This window comes from Dermacentor silvarum, chromosome 3, assembly GCF_013339745.2.
Source record: "Dermacentor silvarum isolate Dsil-2018 chromosome 3, BIME_Dsil_1.4, whole genome shotgun sequence".
Taxonomy (NCBI): Eukaryota; Metazoa; Arthropoda; class Arachnida; order Ixodida; family Ixodidae; genus Dermacentor; species Dermacentor silvarum.
Window position 1 is genome coordinate 231,014,144 of NC_051156.1, and position 20,885 is coordinate 231,035,028.

Consider the following 20,885-nt stretch of genomic DNA (forward strand, 5'->3'; position numbering starts at 1 on the left):
ACGTCGCCTATTAAGAAAGGCGCGTATCCTTCGAAACTGCGGCTATTATGGGCATTCGCGTCTCAACGCTTGTCCGACGCCTGGGAGCTGAACCCATTAAGGACCAAGAAAAATCTACCTGTTACATTTTGCAGATTTTTGTGTGAGGTGATATTTTCACACTGTAAATACATTATGAAAGTTTCATGAGTGCCGCTTTATATTTTGAAACGCTACGATAGTGTACTTTATAAAGTACGCTGGGCCTTTATGGGAGCAATACCTGATGTAGGTTACCAAATGGTAAATGCTATATTTTGGAGCTTCAAAAAACAAAGGCTTGCAGCGGCGAAGAGTCAAACAAACTTTGCGAAAGCTCTCATAACCTTCTGGTAGCAAAATGAGCATTTTAGTGGGAAATATTGTTTGCTGGGAGGTGTTTTTACTATTCAAGTGTGTAGCATAATTTCACGGGGAAGGACTTTGGTGTTGCTTTCAGAGGCGCGTGCGATGAAAATATATTACTGACGCAGACCTACACGTGATATCTTACGATGAATGCCGGTTTTCAAGACTAAAGCATTCAACCCCAATTTGGTTGAATGCCCCTCCCCCTCTCCTTCCCGCGCTGCCTTCCCGATTTCTTGCTTTGGCGTGGGAGATTGAGTGGCAAGATACGCCTTTGGTGCCGGAGCACAGCGCCGCCCCGCCTCCCTCCCTCCCATACCCCCACGGCCTTTCTCGCGACGGTCGCGTTTGCTTTCCGCCGTGCGTTCGCTCTCCGTGATAGCGCGCGGGGGAGTTCGCCCTCCCTGATAGCGCGCGTCCCCCGCGCGCTTTCGCTCGCGCATACGGCGCGCGGCGACGATTTTATCGCCCTTGGAATCTATACGGAACCTCAGGGCGACGGCGACGACGACGGCGACGCCGACGGCGGAAATCCGGTTGAAGTGTCCATATAATTGCTATCGCAATAAAATTCCGAGGAAGTTTTAGCGTTTGCAGAGGCCAACTGTAACGCGGGCCTGAAGGCCTACTCAGCAGATGTGAAGGACTTGTATGATTCTTTGCCGCAAAATGAATTGTGAAGTTATGTTCAATCATGTATAGATGAATTTGGGGCTATAAGGTTTAGCACGAAAGCGGGCACAACCGTTGAATATTTTAGGGGCGAAGCACCTTAGGGTCGAGGCTTGTCCGTCTGTCCACGTGGTCCGTGGCCAACGTTGGCCGCGCCGTAGCCATAGCAACCAGGAGGGTGGAGGAGGGCGGCGCGGCGCATGCGGACACGGTCTCCTCCTCGCCAGCTCCTAGCTCACTTTCCGACCCCCGCTTCTCTTCTCTACGCGGCGCGCTCCCTCAATGCCCACGCAAAAGACGTCGAACGAGATCCCATATTAACGAAAGCAGACGTCATTTCCTTTACCGAAACGTGGAACGCGAGACCGCACATCAATGTATTCTTCCCCGTCGTCTGCACAGAAGAAGCAGAGCGTTCGGCGGGTGGTGTTGGAATGTACGTGAAATTGCCAGAGACCGCGGTGGGTCTCGACCTACCAACAACGAGCCAATCTCACAACGGCGAACACGCTGCAATAAAACTCTCCGACGCAACCGTCGTCATGACGGTGTACTTGGCCCCGAATCTCTCCCGAGGCAACGTAGAAAAGTACATCGATCTAGCCATGCGCGAATACGAAACAAAGTACAAGAACAACCCCTTCGTACTTGTCGGAGACTTCAACGTAGACATCACGGACAGCGACTGGCTTGTGCAGTATATGACGTCTCGATACGCTCTACGATGCATTTCGTATGACTGGAAACAACAAACAACCACCAGGGGAACGTGCATAGACCTTGTCTTTGCCAACTTCAGGCTAGATCCGATCGAAGAACCATTGGCTCTACATTTCACGGACCACAAAGCATTGATAATGAAGGGAAAATGGAATTAACAACTCAACACGACATACGAGTTATGACAAATAAAACATTGTATATACTGTGCACACGCGTTGTCACTCATTTACATGCGCAAGTGGGCAATGTCACGGGTGATTTACGGTAAGAACGATCCCCAGTACTTCGCCCACTCGTCATTATTCACTTCGTGGAGATACGTGGATTTTTTTTCAGAAATTTCAGACTTGCACCTAAGTCAACATTTGTGCAGTGAAATAACATTCCGTACCTTCAAAAACAAGGGGTCTGTATAGGATCCTGCTTAGCACCTGTTTTAAGCAACCTATACTTAGCAAAGCTACACAGAGACTTGTATGCACGCGTTAATGAGACAATTGTTATTTAAATCTTTAGATTTGTTGCTCTTTTTTTAGTGTTTGTTAATTGTAAGCTAGACAACTCTGACACAGATTATTCAGCTGTTAGTAATGTTATACGCCATTGCCTTTATACACTGAAAGCTACTTTCCAAGTGCCTATATACAACGAAAGATCAAGTTTATTGATGGTAAATTTACATTCAATGACGACCTAGCATGCTGGTGCTACAGTCCTAGGACAAATAAACGCCGAGGTAACACTGATATGGTTTTTTCAGCGCCTAACAAACTAATTAGCTTGTGCAGGAAAACAAGACCAGAGAAGAAAGAAAGTGCTCTTAGCTGCCAAGAAACACAAAGAAATAAAAAGTCGCAGTTTCGCGCGAGAGGCGAAGCATCGATTGCGATAGCAAATTAGTAGATATCCATACGAAGCAAAGATAGCAGTTTATTGGCCATATAACGTATATATATTCGCTTACTAACTAAATAGACAAGCACGGTGTCGCGCGCACACAGGTAAACATGAACACATCTCGCTCGATGACCGCAGGAACTCGCTGTTAAAACGCCGGAGTGAGAAAGCGCGCCAGCGGCAGCGGGCAAATTGACCTTCACGCTGGCTCTCTCGTATCGCTTCAACGCGAACTAAACGTCAAAAGCACAGCGCATACCAAGCTACCAGCACTCGACGCATGCACTTTGTCCCCATCGCAGATCGCTTTAAAGATGAGGCCCGCGCGGGCACGCACTTCGCTCACATCGCAGATCGCTTTCAAGATATGGCGGCCGCGCTGTAAGCAGCAGCCGACGTAGCATAAAGCCCCCCCCTCCCTCTTCCTCGCCTCGCCCCTGTGCTATCGCGCGCGCTTCCGGCCTGCCTTAGGCTACGTTCACACTTGGGAAGCGGCAAGCGGGCGGAAAGGCCAAAGCGGCCGGAAAATCTTTTCCGCGCATGTCCAAGTTCACATTTGTTTTGCTACCGCCGCGGCCGCCGCTGCCGCTTTCGCCCACATCTATCTAATCTGCGTACGCTTGTCGGCGTGGTGGCGCTCATTATTGCACCATTTCGTGCGGTATGTTCATTCATCGACCCACCCGTCATCAAAAGTGGTCATTTCGCGCAACTTCGCGTGTCATCTGCGACCTTCGGTAAATTGCTCGTTGGCGTTCCGTAATTCTCACACGGTTACCGTAGCGCTGAGTCACAGGTTGGTGCCTAGGCGTGATTATGTTTTTTTAATAGCTTTTATTTGCAGGTTGTATTAACATTTCATCATTTCGTGTTATTGCCGGCGCGTCCAGTACACCAAAGCTAAAACCCGGGCTGGCCCTTGTGTTGGGGCTCGCCGAAGCCTGCGCGGCCTACGTGAGACGTACGCTCTGAATGTATCGTCGCGACGAGAAAAGCACCCCGCAAAAAAAAAAAGAAAAAAAAAAAAGCGCCCCGCGATGTCTGCAAAATACCGTGCCCGTGCGCGGAGATTTACGAAGCGCCAACGAGGAATCTGCCCAACCCTTTTCTGCCATGGAAGTGGGAGAAGAATTTGTTTTTTTATACTTCTGCCTACTTATTTCCTAGAAATGGACAATGAATAAACGGAAGGAGCGGACACCTCGGAAGCCGCGGTGGTGGGTTCACCCTGCTTTGCAAAAGCGCGAGAAGTTGGGTCACACCAAGGCTTCGTTGCCGCACCTCCGGTCGCGCGACGTTGAATACTATCGCCAGTATTGCTGACAGTACGTTTTAGTACCATTCTTGTCGTAGAGCAAGTGGTGGATCTAGATCGCATGGATCACCATCGCCGCCTAGAATTTTGGTGCCATGTACAATTTTACGACCGGATGCTTACACGCTAGTGGAGCTTCCGGTCGAGCGGGACGACTTTCCGCCGCTTTTCCGCTTCGCCATGGCGAAAAAAATCGGTCCGAGGCCGATTTGGCTCGCCGCCTGGTTTTCCGCCCGATTTGCCGCCTAGGCGGGCGGATTTTTCGAAGTTTTTGCCGCTTCCGCCTGCTTCGAGACCAAGTGTGAACGTAGCCTTACTCCGCTGCGTGCGCTACATTGAGCCCCGATTTCCGGCTCACCCTCGTACGCTTTCACTCGCATACACAGCGTGCGGCGCACGACGACGATTTTATCGCCGTTGGACTTTATACGGAACCTCACGGCGACGACAACGGTGACGCCGACGGCAGAAATGCGCTTGGAATTGCTTTATGCGCAATGAAAAGTTTCGAGATTGTAAGATTTCGATTATACAGTATATCGAATACCCTTGTCGTGCGGAAAGTATTACGTCGGGCAAACGGGCAGATGCTTTATTGATAAGTTGCGAGAACACAAAATTAAGGTCGACATAGTTGCATCAGATGGGTTTCTCTCCCTTCATTATAAGCAGCCTCATTGCTCCCCTCTCTATGAGTGAACAACCATTACTGGTAGAAGTGCGAACGTGGAAAGTGAGGCAAGATCGGCATTCTCTTCCTCTGATGAAGTACAGAGTGCATACTCGCGACCTGACACCAACTCAGTGATCAAGACACTCATGCAGGACGTTACAAAGGCATACAGAGCCCATGCTGACAACATACACAGACGCCTACATATGATCGACCCAGACGGTAAATTCTGTTTGCCCCCGAATGTTACGAGGAGCAAAGCGTCATTACTATACAGAATTCGGCTGGGCGTTGCTTTCACCCCTCGCTACGCTCACCTCATCGGTCAGTCGAACAGCCCAGACTGTGAATACTGCCAGACGCCTGAAACGCTAGAGCACATTGTGCGATTACCCAGCATATATACTGGAGCGAAGGACGTTGGAAGGTTCCTTACCCAGCGTCGGCAGGCAACCACTATCGGAGGACGCTATCCTTGGCCCATGGCCTGACACTGCAACTTCTATGTGGGCAACTAAAGCGCTGATTAAGTTTCTGCAGGATACGAAGCTAGACATGCTGCTCTAGTAGGGCCACCGTCTAATGCACATAAGCACTCACCATCATCTATCCCAGTACTTCCACTCCCCTTTCCTCTTCCCCAGTACAGAGTAGCCACACTAGAGCACACTAGCTCAGGTCGACTTCTCTGTCTTTCCTTTCAATGAAATCTATCAGCACTCTATATATAGACAGGACTCCCCCAAGGCAGCAATCTGTTCAGCTTCTATTATCAGTCAAGTATATATGACTGATAATAGAAGCCGAACAGATTGCTGCCTTGGGGGAGTCCTGTCTCAGTAAACCAACATTGGCTCTCTCTAATAAAGAACTGAAATTTTTGCGCATGCCTTAGGATATGACTGTATACAATTTTTTTTTCGCTTTGAATGTTTAACTGTTCACGTGGCTGTGACTCGTGATGGCCTGAGTGTATAAGTACGAACCGGTCTTCGATAACAAACATTGTGGGAAGTTAGCGCCATGTGTGTTTGCCCTGTCTTTTAATCGCGCCGCCGTAAACCCTCCAAGATTCGTTACCCACATTGCACCCCTTGCGAAGGTAGCAAACATACATGGGGTGCCCGTCTTAATCTCTGCGCCCCGCAAGCTCGCCCAGCTGTTCTCATGCATATTCTCTGATAGTATCAAGAAGCTGCATGCTCTAAGGAGCACGCCAGGTCGTACGTAAATTGTGGCACTGGACTAGTTTACTAAATTCCCTTATATCAAACTTATATCGGCCAGACCGGGCGCTACGGTAATGAACATGCGCGGGAACATGCATGAGCTGTCTCCAAATGTAAAGAAGGAGCGCATTTGCCTTCATACTGCAGTACATATCAGTGTGAGCCACCACTACACAAGATAATGATTCTGGGTGTAGAAGATAGCGACGTAGCGGCACGCGAATTATTAGTCTTTTCATATTGTCACGACTAAAGAAGACAACGAAGGGATGGACACGAGCGCAAGCATCTCTCTCTCCGAAGAAGTTAAAGTTGGCGCGGACAATTATTGGTGGGGCTTGAATATAGAGCCTGTGTTTGTTGTCGCACCACCGTCGTTCTGTGTGCCGTTCTTCGCATCTTGCGACACTGGTGGAAGTGCTGGGTACTCTCTGATGCCCGGAACTCCTGTACGGAGTGCAACGCCCAGTTCAAACCCGCAATCAGTTCCTCCAGTGGACACTCCTGTCCACCGCTACAGTCGCCGACTGCGTGGCCTCAGCCCGGAGGTAATCTTATTGGAGAACTCCCCACCAACCGGACCTCTACCTAACGAGATGGCAACCGCAGGACCTTCTCAGGTGACTCTGCAGCATCCTCAGACTCCAGAGAAATTCCATGGTGATGTTTACGAGGACGTCGAAGATTGGCTCGCGCAATACGAGCGAGTCGCCAAGGCGAATCGCTGGACTGCAGAAGAAAAACTCTCACGCGTCTACTTCGCTCTGGCGGACAGCGTTCGTACGTGGTACGAGAACCGGGAAGCCACACTGACTTCCTTGAATGAGTTTCGACAGCAGCTTACCACCACCTTCGCAAACAACGATCGTCGCGATTCTGCCCACCAACTAATCGAGTCGCGCATCCAGAAACCGAATGAGAGTGTCGCCATGTTTGCGGAGGACATGACCCGCCTGTTCCGCCGCGCAGACCCAGAGATGCCGGAAGCAAAGAAAATCCGCCATCTGATGCGAGGGGTCAAGGAACAACTTTTCGCCGGTCTTCTTCGCAACCCGCCGACAACCGTTGCGGAATTCATCTGAGAAGCTACGTCCATCGAACGAGCACTGCAACAACGTTGCCGACCCTTCGATCGCCCAAGCAACGCCTCGAGCAAGGTTTCTGCTCTGGCTGCCGGCAATGAGCTTCGTGAGCTCATCCGGGAGGTTGTTCGTGAAGAGATTCGCAACCTCCTTGTGACCCCGCAGGAGTCAGTCGGGGCTTCTGTAGCAGAGGGTGTGCGACAAGAAATCAGGCAGGCATTCTCGTTGCCCGAATCTCTACCGGACCAACGGTCTCTCAGCTACGCATCGGCTGTTCGTCGTCCTCCTCCAGCAGCAGCCTACAACTCACAACCAATGGCTTGTCCTTTCAACGAGCCGCCATCCCCGCCGTAGAACGTGCAGCCACTGACCACGCAACCTAGTGTACCTGTGGAAACATCGGCCTACTTTCCTCCGCAGGCGACTGCAGCTTGGCCGCAGAGGATGCCCACAAGTCGACCATTTGTTCGCAGGACATAAATGTGGCGCACCGTCGACCGCCGTCCTTTGTGCTTTCATTGTGGAGAAGCCGGCCACGTTTACCGTTTTTGCCCGTATCGTGACCCCGGATACCAGAGCTTTCCACCTACCTTTCCTCGAGTTCGCTTCGAAAACAGGCGCTACAGTGACGATGTTGCTCCACAAGGACATCCATTCACTCGTCGAACCCGCTCTCCGTCACCTGCACCGAGCTCTTCGCCGCAAGGTCGCAGTTACACCGATGTAGTCAGGGGCGGCAGGTCCCCTAGCCCTCGTCGGGGAAACTAACAGAAGCGACCTTTGGGGGGGGGGAGGTTGCCGACCGTCGAAATGCTTCAACACCCCCAACACTATCTGTGCAATCGGACAATATCCCTCTGCCGACCCCAAGGGAAGTCGTAAGTGCCGACCTCGCTGTTTTCATAGACGGACACCCAGTAACCGCGTTAGTAGATACTGGGGCCGATTTCTCAATAATTAGCCAGAAACTCTCCGACAGCCTTAATAAAGTCAAGACGTCATGGACTGGACCCCACATAAGAGCGGCAGGAGGTCAATTGATGACCCCTACAGGTAAATGCACAGCCAGAATTGATATTGGTAACTCGACGTTTGTTGCAACTTTCGTTATATTGTTGGAGTGCTGCAGAGACGTGATACTGGGAATGGATTTTCTGCACGAATACGGTGCTATTATAAACATTCCGGACAGGTCGGTCACGTTTTGGATGAATGCAGATTTGGCCGTACCCTGTGACGATCAGCGACGTGCGCATTTACGTATTTTCGATGACGATGTGACCATCCCTCCGCACTCAAGCGCTCTTGTGCCTGTAACATGCGACTCGCCAAGGTGCTCCAACATGATCGCCGAACAAATTCCTGGTCTGCTGTTTAGTCATGGCGTATCAGTTGCAAGAGGTGTAGTTGACATCACTCGCGGACAGACTGACGTCCTACTAACAAACTTTAGTCCTGAACGCCGGCATCTTACAAGAGGTATGGCAGTCGCGTACGTGGAAGAGCTGAATGAGGTTACCGACTGCATGACTGTTGAACAAGACGATTCCCCCGGTCTGCGAACGTGCCTCTATCCGTTGATGTCGGCCCAAGTTTGCTACCTAAAAAAAAAGAAAGACTCCTCGAGCTTATGAGTTTCGGAACTGTTTCTCTTCGACGTCCAAAGTTGGCCAAACGCCACTGACCAAACATCGAATTATTACAGACGAAACGGCCAGACCCATACGGCAAAACCCATACCGGGTGGCAGCGCGATAACGCGAAGCGATAGAAAACCAGGTTCAGAAAATGCTTCAAGATGACGTTATTCAGCCGTCGAAAAGTCCTTGGGCATCGCCGGTAGTGTTAGTCAAAAAAAGTTGTCGCAGTTTCACCCGAAAGGCGAAGCATCAATTGCGATAGCAAATTCGTAGAAAGCTATACGGAGTAAGGATAATAGTTTTATCAGCTGTACAAACTTGGACATGCAGCAGCCCCGGCAACACACAGAACTGTTGTCGACGCCGTCGGCGTTTTGCTCGCGATCTCGCAAAACGTGCGCGGCGTTGGTGACTGTTGCCGGAGCGTCTGGGGGCGGCTCTGACGTTTTCGACGAGATCAGAACGGGACACTCGTCGAGCAGCGTCGGAAGTCTGTTTTGATATAAATAGGCATTTTGTGCCGCAGCTAAACGTCGCCTCCCCCCCCCCCACCAACGGCCTTTCGCGTGCCTGAAGTCGTGTTTGCTCTACATATATGGTGATTGTAAAGGAGGAAAGAGACGCTTAATTCTGCAGCCCTTAAGGGAGCACGGCGCAGAACGCGCGTGTGTTCTCCGCCGTGCGTTCACTCCCCATGAAAGCGCGCGTCCCACGCGCCCTTTCACTCGCACATACAGCGTTTGGCGCGCGGCGACAATTTCATCGCCTTTGACGTCATACGGAACCTCACGGCGACGGCGACGACGACGGCGACGCCGACGGCAGAAATCTGCTTTGGAGTGTCCATATTGACACGTACACTTGTTTATCTTTCACCGGTAGCCGCTTTCAACATTGGCTGACAAATGTTAAACGTTATCGCTCGGCGCAGGACGCGCCTGCATTGGAAGCTTCTCGGACGTTATCAATGCTTCTATCCGTCGTCTGTGGTCACCGACGCCCATGTAATCTGATTGTATGAGCGACGCGAATTGTCTAGAACTTTCTGGAAGACACGCGGGCATCAGGGATTAATCTGGAACCTTCGATGACTCAGGTATAAAAGCCGACGCGTTTCGCCGCTGATCAGATTTTCGACGATCGCCGACTGTGTTCGCCGCTATCGTTGTGCTTTGAGTGTAGCTTGCTTTTGTGGGCACAGGTTCGCCCAATAAACAACCAGTTTCGTCATAGACAGTTTTGTGACTGTTTTCTCTCTACCGTCACTACTACGTGACAATATAATTGCTATCGCAATAAAAGAAGGATGGCAGCTTGCGCTTCTGCGTCGACTACCGCAAACTCAACCAGGTCACTAGAGAGTTTTAGATTAGGGGGACGCAAGCGTAGGGGCCCGCTAGCGCTTGGGGCTGCGGTACTGCGCACGCGCAGACCGGTCTGCGCGTGCGCAGTACCGCGGCCCCAAGCGCTAGCGGGCCCCTACGCTTGCATCCCCCTAATCTAAAACTCTCTACTAAGCAGGACGTTTATCCGTTACCCCGCATAGACGATTCTCTCGATAGACTACGGCATGCACGCTATTTCTCGTCGATGGATCTAAGGAGCGGCTATTGGCAAATAGAAGTAGACGAAAGAGACCGCGAGAAAACAGCATTCGTGACACCTGATGGCCTCTATGAATTTAGGGTACTTCCCTTCGGCTTGTGCTCCGCGCCGGCAACATTTCAGCGGCTAATGGACACCGTTTTATCAGGACTGAAGTGGCAAACGTGCTTAGTATATCTAGACGATGTGATTGTATTCTCTGCGACATTTGACGAGCACTTGAGGCGACTGCGTACCGTTTTTCAAGCCATACGGTCCGCTGGTCTCTCGCTTAAGCCGGAAAAATGCCATTTTGGCTTCGAAGAGCTTCTTTTTCTAGGCCATGTTGTCAGTGATGAGGGGGTACGGCCTGATCCGGAAAAGATAGCTGCCGTTGAACATTTTCCTGTGCCATCCGACAAAAAGGCAGTGAGACGATTTTTAGGCTTATGCGCATATTACCGGCGTTTTATTCAGAACTTTTCGCGCATTGCGTCGCCGTTGACACGCCTCACCAGAGAAGACGTAGCATTCGTATGGGATGAAGATCAGCAGAAAGCATTCGACGAGCTACGGCAACGCCTTCAAAATCCACCGGTCCTGGGACACTTCGATGAAGACGCCCCGACAGCAGTTCACACCGATGCCAGCAATATCGGCTTAGGAGCTGTACTTGTGCAGTGGCAAGACGGCGCTGAAAAAGTAATAGCTTATGCAAGTAGAAGCCTTTCCCGCACAGAAGAAAATTATTCCACCGCAGAAAAAGAGTGCCTTGCGGTGGTTTGGGCGGTGATAAAATTTCGCCCATATTTGTACGGCCGCTCGTTTTCTGTTGTCAGTGACCACCACTCACTTTGCTGGCTGACGAACTTAAAGGACCCATCAGGACGATTGGCGCGCTGGAGCCTTAAACTCCAAGAGTTCGACATGACTATTGTGTACAAGTCGGGAAAGCGGCATACGGACGCCGACTGTCTTTCTCGTGCCCCATTCGAACCTGCAAGTCCAGAAGATGACGATGCTACAGCGTTTGTTGCGGTTGTCAACACGACTACGCTTGCACAGCAGCAACTCGAGGACCCAGAATTGGAGCCCATTATTAGCTTCCTGGAGGGTCGCACTTCTACTCTGCCAAAACGTTTTGGAAGAGGACTTCCATCGTTTTGCTTACGCAACGACGTCCTCTATAAAGTGAACGTTTCTCCGAATGGCAGCCCCTACTTACTCGTCGTCCCACCATCTCTCAGGAATGAAATATTGCAGGCGTGCAATGATGAAGCCACATCCGGCCATTTGGGCTTCACACGAACGCTTTACAGAGTGAGACAAAAGTATTATTGGCCAAGATTGACGGCGACCGTTCAACAGTACGTCCGCAGATGCCTTGATTGCCAGCGGCGGAAAGTGCCAGCCGTCAAACCAGCAGGCTTCTTCTATCCTATCGATGTACCCAGAACTCCGTTTGCACAAGTCGGAATGGATCTGCTAGGCCCATTTCCAACTTCTGCTACGGGACACCGATGGATTATCGTAGCCACGGACTATCTGACGCGCTACGCCGAAACCAAAGCTCTGCCGCGGGGAACGGCCAGTGAAGCAGCTCGATTTTTTATAGAAAATGTTGTACTGAGACATGGCGCCCCCACAGTATTAATAACCGACAGAGGAACTGCATTCACAGCCGAGCTATTAAGCACTGTTTTAAGACTTAGTGGCACATCTCATCGGCAGGCAACGGCGTACCATCCGCAAACGAATGGACTCACGGAGCGCCTCAATAAGACACTTGCGGATATGGTTTGCATGTATGTTGATGTGGAGCATAAAAACTGGGACGAGATATTGCCATATGTCACCTTTGCATACAATACGGCTCAGCAAGAGACTACGAGGATGACACCGTTCCGCCTTCTCCACGGTCGCGATGTCACAACCATGCTCGACTCAATGTTGCCGCATGAACATGGATGCGATGGCGTCGAAACTGATGCTGACTACATCACTCAGCGTGCTGAAGAAGCCCGACAACTTGCACGCATACGTATTCGTCGGCAGCAGGATTACGATGCAGGGCGCTATAACCTTCCTCCACCGAAGAGTCTCCTACGAGCCTGGAGAGAGAGTTTGGGTCTGGACTCCTGTCCGCCGTCGTGGCCTTTCAGAGAAACTACTGAGGCGGTACTTCGGTCCGTATAAAGTCATACGACGTCTCTCTGATGTCAACTATGAAGTCGTTTCCGATAGTCCACATTCCTCAAGGCGTCGACAGAATCCACCGGAGATTGTGCACGTCGTCCGGATGAAGCCTTATTTGTCCGAATGACATCACTGCAGCGTACGCGTGGACAGATCCTGGCGTCGTCACGATGAAGCATCGAGACGATGCTTTCTTAGAAGGGAGGCAATGTCACGACTAAAGAAGACAATGAAGGGATGGACACGAGCGCAAGCATCTCTCTCTGCGAAGAAGTTAAAGTTGGCGCGGACAATTATTGTTGGGGCTTGAATATAGAGCCTGTGTGTGTTGTCGCACCACCGTCGTTCTGTGTGGCGTTCTTCGCATCTTGCGACAATATTAAGAAGCGAGGTGCATCATGTAACGTGAGTTGCCTTCGTTCCTTCCGAGAGACGTTTTGTCGAGAACCTAATGGGAGGGAGCACAGTGATGCACGTTTGAAGCTTTTTAGTATGATGCACAGTGCATTTTTCTACGTATTGACTTTCTTCGTAAGTAGCATAAGCAATGTAGTAACGGTGTTGCCCTATGGGACTCTCCCATATGGACTACGGACCCACTTGTACATTCTGGGGAAATTCCAGTAGCTTGCCGCAATGTCCTGGAAACCTACGTGCTCTGCGGCAAGCTACTGGAATTTCACCAGAATGTCCAAGTGGGTCCGTAGTATGTATAACCGCGAGTCAGTTTCGATGACTAATTTTGTTCGTGAGATACATTTTCGTTACAGCGAAGCTGTTAAGGGCTTGTTTCCCCAGGCAAGTGTCCGCGTGTAGAAAAAACTATGATAATCAGCATTGCCTCGAGCGTCGTCGTTTTCTTCCGCAGCTGGCTCTTTGGCGCCCCTCGGTTTGTGCTCGTGCCGCTAGACGCCGTGCCGAGCACGAGCGCGTGCCGAGCACGCGCTTGTGCCACTGCTCTCGCGTTCGTCGTCGTCTTCTTCCACAGCTGGCTGCGTTGCTGCTAATCATTCCAGCGTAGGATAGGATAGGAATAAACTTTTTGTTAAACGAATATTGCTGTTGGAGCCCGGGGCTAGGCTGCCAGGATCCATCGCTGGAAAAAAAATCTTCCGAGGTCTCCGGCAATGGCCCTGGCCCGCCGGACGGCCCACTCCTGGTCTTCGGGTGCCTCGCTGAGGAGGACGACTTGCCATCTCTCAGAGAGGCGCCCCGCTTCAGAGGGTCCTGCTCTTGTCTAGCGTAGAATTTCACTTCTGTCATCGCAATGGGGAGGCCGCGTTTACGGGGGTATGAGCCATATAGCTTAAGGGGGGTGAGTATAGTGCCTAGAATATATTTCAGGCACTGTAGTATGAGCCATTCATGAGCGACTGACGACGTGTTATAACGCGCTTGAGCAACGCCGCCACGAACGCGCTCTGGAAAGGGCTCGTCGTCGCCGTGCCGATTCTAGCGTGAGGGATTCCGAAGCCCAGGCGAAACGTCAGCGAAGAGCCGCGGACCCCTAATTGAGGGAGCGCGATGTTGAGGCCAAACGTCAGCGTAGTCTATCCCTCCAGGAACCCGATAACGGTGGTGCACGCGTCGGCAACGCTAGCGCCAACTTTCCCGGTGCGACCGCCAGGTTTCAACGAGTTTCTCAACCGGAACGTTCATGATAGACATGTTCGTTTGAGTGATGCCCACCGACGATACGCCCATTCTCATTGTGGGGGCAATATCCACTACAGCAGACCCACCACAGTCACAGCTTCGCTGGCTTCCATCTTCACAGTAGTGGAAGGGCTCTGAATATTTAACAGCGAAGCTGTTTAAGCTGGAGGTGGTCCGGTGGTGTACGCAGAAAACTCCCCCGCCTGGCGATGATGCCACGGGTGTCGCCTAGCAACTGAGCGCCACCACCTCACATACTACTACTACGCCGAGCTGGGGGTGGTGGTGGTGGTAAAAAGCATTTATTGTGTGTAAAGAGAGGTGTGGGCCCCCCTGTGGGGCCCTGCATACTGGGTGGGATCCTTAGTCCGGGACCCCATTAGTCGAAGCCGCCAGCCTGGCTCTCTGGACCAAGGCCTTTTGGGCCTGGAGGTCTGAGCAACCAAGCAGGGCTGCCTCCCAGTCCTCTCGGGTAGGGTTGGGTTTGGGGGTAAGGGCTGGATTACTTTGGCAGGCCCAGACCATGTGGAAAGTGTCTGCCACCTCCCCACAGTAGTGGCACGTGCCGGTGACCATTGGGTCAAAATGTTTAAGGATTGCTGGGCAGAGCATCGTGTTTGTGAAAAGCCGATAAAGAATGCGTTCGTTGGCCTTGCCCAGGCCCTTGGCGGGCGCTGGGTACATGCGATGTTTATCCTTATTATATTCTGAAATCTCCTCAAATCGAAGCAATAGTTCTTCCTCTAGATCATTGGGGTTGTTAGGAGGTACCCGGGAAATGAGTGCTCGGGCAGCTGCATCAGCAGCCACATTCCCCCTTACGCCCTGGTGACCTGGTGTCCATACGATATGTTTAGGGGAGGGATCTGTGTCCCTCATACAGGTTCGCAGTATTTTCTCAGCAAGGGGGGTGACCCAGCCTGCCTCATAATTTCGGCATGCGCTTCGCGAGTCGGTTATGATATGTTTAGATTGAGAGTCGGATGCTGCTAATGCAATGGCTACCTCCTCCGCCTGTGTTGTTCCCGGTGCTCTAAAAGAGAGTCCGTCTATCTGCCTTTGTTCGTGGACCACCGCTGCCGTATACCACCCCCGTGGATTTGGACCGGCGATGTCCACGTAATGGACTCCGTGTTTCTGGCTATAGTACCTTTCTAAGGCTTGTGCCCTAGCTTGTCGGCGTCCGTTATGGTCTTCTTTGTCCATTTTCGTGGGAAGTGGGTGAACTATGGTGGCGCGTCGCCATAGTTCAGGTATCTTTACCCGCTCCTGTATGTGTACGTCGTGTTGGATGTGTAGTTGGGCCAAAAGGTTTCGCCCGGATCGTGTTTGTGCTAATCTTGTGTATTGGTTTGTAAGATGAGCCTCCTTGAGTAGGTGTTTACCACTCCTAAGGCGAGGAGGCGCCCGTTGGATGTGGAAACCGGGAGGTCAAGAGCTCGCTTGATCATTTTGCGTATGATGACCTCTATTTTCTCCTCCTCGTGTTTGCGCAAATAGAGGTAGGGTACCGAGTAGAGGATTCTACTGGTGACAAAAGCATGTGTTAGCCGCACAGAATCCTTGCTTCTGAGCCCTCCTCGCTTATTGGATACCCTGCGGACCATCCGGCCCACCTGATCTCCAATCTTGCGTAATTTGTGTAATGTTGTATCCACTTTCAGTTGATTGTGGATGAAAAGGCCAAGTATTCTTATCTCTCTTGCCTCGGGGATAGGTCCACTCGGCAAAGAGATAGTTATGTTCGTGGTGTCTTTAGGAGATGCCCTAATATGGACAAATTCTGATTTGGTCGGTGTACATTGAAGACCACAGTGGCCCGCATAGGATTCTACCATGTGGGCCGCTGTTTGCAGGCTTTCTTCAATGTGTCCTAGGTTGCCCTGAGTAGCCCACAGAGTGATGTCGTCGGCATACAACGCGTGTTGGACGCCTTCTACCTCACTCAGGCGGGCAGGGAGGTGCATCATGGCGATATTGAAGAGAAGGGGGGACAGCACTGCGCCTTGTGGTGTCCCTCTTGTACCCATTTGGTAAGGTCCGTATTCATCATTCTGTATGCGGATCAGAGCAGTTCTGTCCGATAGGAAGTCTTTGATATAATTGAAAGTGTTCTTGCCGCAGTGCGTTTCGCTGAGGTGTTCAAGTATTGCACTGTGCTTAACATTGTCAAAAGCCCCTTTAAGGTCCAGGGTAAGGACGACTCTGTCGTTGTGGGGCATTACAACTGGCTGTATTACCTCTATGTGCAGTTGTAAAAGAATGTCTTGGGCGGACTTTTGTGGCCGGAAGCCGAACATGGTATCGGCAAACGTATTCTTGTTCTCCAAATATTCGGAGAGCCGATCTCGCACCATCGTCTCCATGAGTTTCCCCACGCAGGATGTGAACGAGATCGGTCTCAAATTGTCTGTGTTGATGGATTTTCCAGCCTTCGGGATGAAGGTTACAAGAGCCGTTTTCCAATCTACTGGTAAGGTGGTTTCCCCTTTCCAAATAGCATTAATGTATTCTAGGAGGTGAATATACGCCGGATCCGGCAGGTTAGCCAAGAGCTTGACTGTGATCCTATCTCTTCCCGGCGCCGTACCTCGTCTCATTTTGGCAAGAGCCGCTTTGAGATCATGGAGCTGGAAATGTTGATCCAGTTCTGGATTATCCCTCCCTGCATAGGAATATTCGGGTCCCCGCGGGTCTTGTTGTTGACTGAGATACTTATCTCTAAGTGTCTGCTAGTTGTGTTGTAGTGCCTTGGAAGTTGTGTAGGGCTCTTTGGAGGTGTCGTTGTGTCTCCCCCCTAGTCTGCGTTGGATCTATCAGACTTCTGAAGAGCCTCCACGTGTTCTTGTTGGACATTTGTGATGCTGCTGCATTGCATCTGTCTACCCAATTAGTGTCGGCTAAGTGGGAAGCGTACTCTGCCGCCTGTTGGGTGACCTCTTGTATTCTTTTGCGGAGCGTTCGGTTGTGTTTTTGTCGCTTCCATCGTTTAGTGAGGCCCCTGCGAGCTTCCCATAGGTGTAATAGGTGGTTATCTACTGCAGGGTTTTCTTCAGTGATCTGAATCAATTTCTCATGTTTCCTGAGTGTGGTTGTTAGAGTGTTTGCCCAAGCCGCGAAGCCCTGAGTGAGTAGGTTGGCAGGGAAATGGGATTGGCGGAAGGCCTGCCAGTCTGGGAGTCGGGCCTTGGTAAGGGGTCGTTTTAGGGGCCTGGTGTTGATTAATGTATTGATAATGCAGTGATCACTGCCAAGTGTGTCTCTCATGTTATTCCACTGTACATGTTGGGTGTTCTTGGTGAGTGTTAAGTCTGGGCATGTATCTCTGTTAACAGAGTTACCCATAGGTGTGGGGTTGGCCGGGTCGGTGTGCAAAGTGATACCTAGGGCTCCGCCAGCTTACGTCCTCGTGCCTCCTCACGCTTGTAGCCCCAGAGCTTGCTGGGAGCATTGAAATCCCCTACTATTAGTAAGGGTTCCCGGCCAGCTATGCTTAGCGCCCTACTAAGGAGGTCCGCGAAATTGACATGTTTCGTCTTAGGTGGGCAATATATGTTTAGGATGTGTATGGAGGGGTCAGTCCGCCTCAGCGGGAGCACTGTGACCATCGTATACGAGTAATCAATTTGCAAGTCCAGATCGATATGCTGTGCCGTGTACGATTTGTGCACAAGCAGGCAGGTAGACGGATCTCTTTGATACGTGTTGAAACCTGTGATTCTGGCTTTAGCACCGGGTTCTTGTAGGGCTATGACTGTCGCTGGAAATTCCAATGTTTCATTGTAGAGGCGTAAATGGGCTTTTTTTGCCGGTTCCGGAATCCCCTACAATTCCACTGTATTATTGATAAGGGTTCAGAGCGCTTTTTATGCTTTTTTGTCTGATCCATCGCCATTGTGATTTGTTTTTTGAATTTCTGATTGGGGTATCACTAGAACCACTCCGGCACCTTCTACGGTGTCCAGTGAGTCTGCAATTTGTTCATGTTCGTTCTCCTCTGTACGGGGGTACTTGCTAGAGCGCCCGGCCTCCCTAATGGGACCGGTGCGGCGGAGGAGTTTGGGGTTATTTTGAATCCATGTTTTGACCTGCTGGGTCACCTGCTGAGTTACTGTGGCAATAAATTGCTGCATTTGCATCTGTATTGTGGCCTGTACTGCCTGACTAATCAGGTTTGGGAGCTAGACCATTTGCTCAGCGAAGGCTTGTATTTGCTTTTCTTGGGCGCTTTGCCTGGCTTCCATATTAGCATAGAAAGGCATGTGCGCTGACGTCACTGTACTGCCCGAGCACACCGACGCCGAGTCCTCCGTATCATCCAAGTGAATTCCTGGAATGGGGGTGTCTGCCCTATTGTTTTCGAGTGTCGCGATTTTGGCTGCTAACTGCGCGTTCTGATTTCTAAGAATCTCGAGTTCTGCCCGCAATCCGTTTTCAATGGGAGAGGGGGTAAGAGTGGAGGCTGGAGAGGACTGAGAGGTCACCCCTGCCCAGCTGCTCACCTGTTTTGTTGGCCCTTTGCCCAAAGGTGGAAAGTCCCCGGCCTTGAATGCTGGTGGTTTCGGCCCGGTCCCGGACTGTGGATTTTTGGGTGTCTTCTTTTGGTGGGCGACTTGCCCAGGCTTGTCTGTCTTCGATGGCTGTTGTTGGGGAGCTTGCCCAGACTTTTTCAGCTTTCTGTCACCAGGTGGTTGATCCGTCCGCTGACGCTGCTTTGAGGTAGCTCCTCCTGATTGGTTCACGAGGCGGCGGAGTTTCCGGAACTTTCCGGTGCACTGCGCGGAGCCCGTAAGATGGGCTTCCCCGCAAATCATACAGATGGGCTTGCACTCGTGTTCGTTGAGGCCCGCTGGCGTAATGCCGACCTGTTGGCCACAAAAACCGCATCTTCCATCGTCAGGGTGTGGGCAATTGTCCACCCTGTGTCCTATAGTCCCGCACCGATAGCAGGCAGGGATCGTCTTTTTGTAGGCTCTCACTGGGACGCATTCATGGTTGTAGTGGATATATCGTGGGAGCCGCCGCCCGACGAAGGTCACCACTGCCACATTTGTGGTCCCCAATTTTCGCACGAAGGCTATTTCGCCTTCCCTCCAGAAGAGCTTCGGTTTCAAAGAGTCAGAAGTTTCCTCTTCACGGACGTTAATCACGCCCTTACACATTTCGCCATTGAGTTTCAAGTGTCCCTTGAATGGGTAGGATGATGCGCCTACCTTGAGGTCGAAGTCTCGTGCTAGTTTGTCAGCCACTTGCGTTGATTGCGTGCCGCACACCACTCTGTTTTGGTCCCACACTGGCCAAACACTAAGGTCCCCACAGGCCACTTCGCCCACGTAGTGGGCCACTGCAGAGCCGATGTCGCCGTGTTTGAAGGATGCTTTGAGGTCCAGAGTCCCGCGGGGTTTCAGGACCACAACCAAGTCTTCATAGTGCAGTCGAGGTGTCTGTCTTGGTCTCCACTGGTTGCCCGTTTTCTTCTGCAGCGGCGGTGCAGCGCGAGCATCGCCGGCGTTTCCGTTGGTTGATGTCAGCGGCGTCGTGCCGGCGCCGCCGTTGGTTTCCGCGTTGTTACCTTCCGTCCGACGTTGCCGAAGGCGCACCAGGGCTTGAAGGCATTCATTTTCGGTGAGCATCTGGTCCTCATGTTGGGTGGTTTGGTCAATTTGTGCCCAGCTCATGGCTGCTGGGTCATAACCGATGATCTTGCTCACCGCCATGGAGAGAAAGTTCTCGAAGCCGGCAGAGTAGAGCCGAACCCTAATGAGGGGTTAGCTCACCGCGGCGTGGCGGAGGCAACACATTGTTCTAGAAGTGCCGAAATTGCGTCCACCTGCACAAGACCGGTGTCCACAGGTGCCTCTCGTCTTCACGCATCTGATGGTACCAGAGTTTCGGAGATCCGATGACTTGAGCCGCGGTTCCAGCCAAAAGTTGGCGGAGCCGATGCACCGCTCGTCTGGTCAGCGCGTCCGAACCAGCGTGACCGTCCGAGCTGGGGGAGTGAGAGCTGAGAGACAGTGTGAAAGCAGAGTATAAAAATAGCATCGCGCAGCATAGCGGATGCGAGGTGGAGAGGAGGAGTGAGGCAGATGGCAGTGGGACGCTTAGAACTGCTGCCGACGCCGACTGCGTTTCCCCGCGTTCGCGCCTAACGCGCCCGGTGTCCGTGACTGCATCCGATGCCTCTGGCGGCGGCTCGGCAGGTTTCGATCAGAGAACTGGGGTGGTATTCTGTAAGAGTCCAATCAGTGGACTTTTCATTTCGGCTGTCGCTGATTGGCTGCTGTTTCACATGCAGGAAGGTGCCAGCCAGTCTCCTTTCTGCACGTGAAGCAGCAGCCAATGAGCGACAGCCGAAATGGAGAGTCCACTAATTGGACTCTTACAGAATACCGCCCCTGGACACTCGTCTCTTTCGAAAGACTGGAGCGAGAGCTAGGGAAGCGGAAACCAAGCGTCTTGCCTAACCTCCCCAGCAGCGCCGCTCGCTCCTCCGCCGTAGCTCTGCCTAGCTTCTCCCCACAGCCGCGCAGGGGCGAAGCTAGGCAATGACGTCACTCCAGAGTATATATAGCTCCGCGTCTCCGAGGCTCGGCGACACACTTTGCCTCGTGAGTTAGCGCCGATGACATGGGTCGTCCGAAGAAGATCCTCACGCCCGAAGAGGAGGAGCGGCGTGAAAAGCGCCGCGCTGCCACTCGAGAGCGACTCCGAAGACTTCGCACCGATCCAGAGCTTCTCCAGCACCGCCACCTAAAGCCTAGAAAAACCAAGCTAATAGAGAGGTCAAGTTAAAGCTATGAGAGAACCAAGTAAGAACTAATGAAAAAG